Source organism: Molossus molossus, unplaced genomic scaffold, assembly GCF_014108415.1.
Source record: "Molossus molossus isolate mMolMol1 unplaced genomic scaffold, mMolMol1.p scaffold_m16_p_1, whole genome shotgun sequence".
NCBI lineage: Eukaryota > Metazoa > Chordata > Mammalia > Chiroptera > Molossidae > Molossus > Molossus molossus.
The window spans coordinates 203647750-203653278 of record NW_023425344.1 but is presented as its reverse complement, the minus strand read 5'-3'; the positions used below and the strand labels follow the sequence as shown (position 1 = coordinate 203653278).

The 5529-nt window shown below is 39.4% G+C and overlaps 1 pseudogene; it reads left to right on the top strand.

The window, feature by feature from the left end:
• The first annotated feature begins 5003 nt into the window (after nt 1-5003).
• Nucleotides 5004-5111, top strand: LOC118620999 (annotated as a pseudogene).
• The last annotated feature ends 418 nt before the right edge of the window (nt 5112-5529 follow it).

The following is a 5529-nucleotide window of genomic DNA, read 5'->3' as shown; positions in this document are numbered from 1 at the left end:
AATATATCATTTTGCTGTTTGTTTTCTATTTGTCCCATCTGTCATTTGTTCCTTTGTTCATCTTTTTCTGACTTAAAAAAAAATTAACTGAGTAGTTTCTTATGATTCTATTTTATCTCCTTTGTTAACCTATTGGCTATAACTCTGTGTGTGTGTGTGTGTGTGTGTGTGTGTGTGTTTTGTTTTAGTGGTTTCTTTAGTATACCTCTTTAAATTATTAGTCTATTATCAAGTGATATTTTACCTCTTCAGAGAGTACAAGAATGTTATAATAGTGTTCTTACGTTTGTCTCCTTACAGCCTTTGTGCTATTGTTGTCAGGCATTCTACATTTACATCTGTAAAAAAAAATTTACGTTGTTATTATTTTTTCTCTTACTAGTCAATTATATTTTAAATATATTAAGCAGCCCTGGCCAGTTTGGCTCAGCGGTTAGAGCATCTGCCTGCGGTCCGGAGAGACCCGGTTTGGTTCCTGCTAAGGGCATGTACCTCGGTTGCAGTTTGTCCCCAGCCCTGGTTGGTCGTGCGGGTGGCAGCTACTCGATGTGTCCCTTTCACATCGATGTTTCCCTCTCTCTCTCTGTTCCTCTCTCTCCCTCCCACTCTATCTGTGCAAAAAATGGAAAAATGTCCTCGGGTGAGGATTACAAAAAATAAAAATAAATATATTAAGCAATAAGAAAAATGGTCTTAACATAATCGATGTAGTCACCATTTCCAGTGCTCTTTATCCTTTGTGTAGACCTAGGTTTATATCAGGCATCACTTTCCTTCTGCTCGAATTTAAATTTTCCTTCAGCTTGAATTTTCCTCTGCTTGAATCTTGCAAGAATTTAAAAATTCTTGTAGGGCAGATATGCTAATGATGAATTATTTCCACTTTTCATATATCGAAAAAGTCTTTGCTTTTAGTTTTGAAGGAAGCGTTTGCTGGTTAGAAATTTTTCACTTTTTCTTTTTGATACTTTGAGAATGTTCCAATCTTCTATGTTGCATTTTTTCTACAATGAGAAATCTGCTGCCATCCTTAGTTTTGTTTGTCAGTATGTAACATTTATCTCTTAATCACTACTTTTAAGCATTTTGGTTATGATGTGCTTTGGTGTAGTTTTCTTTATGTTTCTTTTGCTGAATTTTGTTGCACTTCTTAGATCTGTGGGTTTGTAGCTTTCACCAAATTTGGAAAATTTTCAGCCATTATTTCTCTGTACCGCAGGCCGACGCTCCAACCGCTGAGCCAAACCGGCCAGGGATCAGCCATTATTTCTTTAAATTTTTTTTCTCAATCTCGCTCTTTCTTTTCCTTTAGTGATTCCAGTCACATATATTGGCCTCTTAAAGTTGTCCCACAGTTCACTGATACTTTGTTCATTTTTCTTAATGCTTTTTTCTTGCTGTGTTTCATTTCAGGTAGCTTCTTTAGCTATGTCTTCAAATTCATATTTTTCTATAACATTCAATGTGTCATTAATTCTATTCAGTATATTTTTCATCTTAGACATTGTAGTTCTCATCTTTAGAAGTTTGATTTGGATCTTTTTTACGTCTCTACTTTATATGTTCAATCTTTAGTTTCTTGAACTTGATATACTGTTATAATAGTTATTTTTACACCTTTTATTCATTATGCATTAGTGACCCTCTCTTTAATGAGTGTTGTACTTTCCTTTTTCTTTGCATGCCTGGTAATTTTGTTTAGATGCTAAGCATTTTGATCTTCTGAATAAAATCTTTTTGTATCTCTAAAATTACTCTTGAGATTAGTTCTGGGATATGGTTAAGCTACTTAGAAAAAGTGTGATCCTTTCAGGTCTTGATCTTAAGCTTCAATAAGCAAGACAAGAGTAGCATTTAGTCCGGGGTTAAGCCTCCCACTACTGACATGAGATCTTTCATAGTCCTCCAACTGATGGCCCATGAGCTATGCATGATGTTTTACACTCTGGTTATTGGGAACAGGCACTATTCTGAGCCCCATAGAGCTCCGGGTACTATTCTTTCTAATCTTTTGGGATTCTTTCCCGGCCTTGGGTAGTTTTCTCACACATATGTGTTAATCGGTACTCAACTGAATACAAGGGGGAATTTTGACTTTTCTGATGTGGCTGTCTCCTGTCCAGTACTCTTCCCTGTGGATTTTAGCTAACCTGGCTTCCTCAGACTCCCAGCTTCATCTTCTCAACTCAAGGTGACTGCTGGGCTCTTCCTAGGTCACTCACTGTCCCTTTGCTATGACCTGGAAATGCCCTCTGGGCACTAATCTGAGGCAATCATAGCTCATCTCATTTGTTTTTCAACACTGTCCTCTACTGCCTGATACCCAATATCTTGTTTCTTTTTTTTTTTTTTTTTTATCTTCACCCGAGGATACTTTTTCATTCTTTGTTCAGATAGAGCAGGAGGGGGAGAGAGAGAGAGAAACATCGATGTGAAAGGGACACATCGAGTGGCTGCCACCCGCACAACCAACCAGGGCCGGGGACAAACTGCAACCGAGGTACATGCCCTTAGCGGGAACCGAACCCGGGTGTCTCCAGACCGCAGGCCGACGCTTTAACCGCTGAGCCAAATAGGCCAGGGCAATATCTTGTTTCTTATATTTTGTCTAGTTTTCCAGTTATTTTCAGGTGGCAGGGTAAACCTAGTTCCTGCTACCTGAAAGTACCAATAATCAGAATTTGAAATTTAAAACAAAAACAGCACTATTTAAAATAGCATTTAAAAATATTAAATACAGATCTATCTGACAAAAGATGTGCAAGACCTATACAGTGAAAACTATAAAACATTGCTAAGAGGAAGTTAAAGCATACATAAATTAAGAGATAGATATATCATCTTCATTTATCAGAAGACTCAATATTGCTAAGATGTCAATTCTGTCCAAACTGACATGTATATTCAATGCAATCCCAGTCAATATCCTAGCAGGCATTCTTTGTTGTTGAAATTAACAAACTGAATCTAAAATCCACATAGGAATGAAAAGAACCTAAAATAGCCAAAATGATCCCTGGCCAGTTTGGCTCAGTGGTTGGAGCGTCAGCCCTCAGACCAAAGAGTTGCGGGTTTGATTCCAGCCAAGGGCATGTACCTTGGTTTCAATTAGTCCCCAGCCCTGGTGGGGGCACTGCGGGAGGTGACTGGTTGGTGTGTCTCTCTCACATTGATGTTTCTTTCTCTCTCTTTCTCTCTCACCCTCTCCCTCTCTCTCTCTGTCTGAGGATAAATGGGAAAAAAATCCTTGGGTGAGGATAAAAAAATAAATTAAATTAAATAACCAAAATGAAAATCAAAGTTGGAGGACTTACACTACCTGCCCTCAAGACTTATTATAAAGCTACAATAATCAAGACAGTGTGACGCTGCCCTCATGATAGGCAAATAGATCAATGAAACAGAATAAAGAGTCTGGAAATAGACCCACAAGTAAACAAATGGTCGATTGATTTTTGGCAAATGTTCTAAGATAAGTCAACGGGGAAACAAAGTCTTTTTAACAAATGGTGCTGGGACAATTGGACATCTACATGCAAAACAACAAAAATCCTTTCATCCATACCTTGTACCATATATAAAAATGAACTCAAAATGCATTATAGAGACCTAAATGTAAAACCAAATATTATAAAACTTTACAAGAAAACAGGAGAAAATCTTTGTGACCTTGGATTAGACAAAGATTTCTTACACAAAACAGACAATTGATACGAGAAAAAATGATAAATTGGACTTCATCAATATAAGAACTTGTTTTTTTTGGAATGCACTAGTAAGAGAATAAAAAAGATAAGTCACAGAGTGGGAGAAAATACTTGCAAATTAGATATGATAAAGGACTTATACCCAGAACATTTAAAGAACTCAAAATTCAGTGATAAGAAAAAAAACCACCCAATTAAAAATGGGCAAATGACCCCGCCCAGTTTGGCTCAGCGGTTAGAGTGTTGGCGCATGGACCAGAGAGACCTAGGTTCATTTCCCACTAAGGGCATGTACCTCGGTTGCAGTTTGTCCCCAGCCCCTGTTGGAGTCGTGTGGGTGGTGACCAGTTGATATGTCTCTCTAACATTGATATTTCTCTCTCTCTTCCTCCCTCTCTCCCTCCACTCTATCTGAAGATAAATACAAAAATGTCCTCGGATGAGGATAAAAAAAAAAATGGGCAAATGATCTGAACAAACACTTCACCAAGAAGATATACAAATGGCAAATAAACAAATGAAAAGATATTCAAGATCATTAGTCATTAGCTAAATGTAAATTAAAATCACAATATCACTGCACACCTATTAGAATGTCTAAAACCAAAAAGACCAATCATACCAAGCATTGACAAGGATATGGAACAACTGGAATTTTCTTACACTGCTGGTTGGAATGAAAATGGTAGAACTAGCCCTGACCAGTTTTCTCAGTGGTTAGAGCATCACCCCGCGGACCAGAGACACCAGGGTTCGGTTCCTGCTAAGGGAATGTACTTTGATTGCAGTTTGTCCCTGGCCCTGGTTGGGGTCATGTGGGTGGCAACCAGTCGATGTGTCTCTCTCACATTGATGTTTTGCTCTCTCTTTCTCCCTCCCTCTCTCCTTCCCACTTTATCTGAAAATAAATGCAAAAAAAGTTCCCAGGTGAAAAGAAAGAAAAGAAAAGAAAAGAAAAGAAAAGAAAAGAAAAGAAAAGAAAAGAAAAGAAAAGAAAAGAAAAGAAAAGAAAGAGAGGGGAGGGGAGGGGAGGGAAAAGGGAGAGAGAGAAGAGGAGAGAAGAGGAGAGAAGAGAAGAGAAGAAGAGAAGAGAAGAGAAGAGAAGAGAGAGAGAAGAGAAGAGAAGAGAAGAGAAGAGAAGAGAAGAGAAGAGAAGAGAAAGGAAAGAGAATGGTAGAACCACATTGGAAAACAGTTTAGCAGTTTTTTTAAAAAGTTAAACATGCTGCCCCGGCTGGTTTGGCTCAGTGGTTGAAGCATCGGCCGGTTCCCACTAAGAACATATACCAAAAAAATTTCGCTTCTCGGCCTTTTGACTAAGATCATGTGTAGTATCTGTTCTTATCAGTTTAAAAAAAAAAAAAGTTGTGCCCTGGCCAATTTGGCTCAGCGGTTAGAGCGTCGGCCTGCGGTCCGGAGAGACCCGGGTTCGGTTCCCGCTAAGGGCACGTACTTCGGTTGCAGTTTGTCCCCGGCCCTGGTTGGTCGTGCGGGTGGCAGCCACTCGATGTGTCCCTTCACGTCGATGTTTCTCTCTCTCTCTCCCTTCCTCTCTCTCCCTCCCACTCTATCTGTACAAAAAATGGAAAAAATCCTCGGGGGAGGATAAAAAAAAAAAAAAAAAAAAAAGTTGAACATGCCCTGGCTGGTTTGGCTCAGCGGTTAGAGCATTGGCCTGTTGTCCAGAGAGACCCGGGTTCAGTTCCCGCTAAGGGCACGTACCTTGGTTACAGTTTGTCCCCGTCCCTGATTTGGTCGTGTGGGTGGCAGCCACTGGATGTGTTCCTTTCACGTTGATGTTTCTCTCTCTCTCCGTCCCACT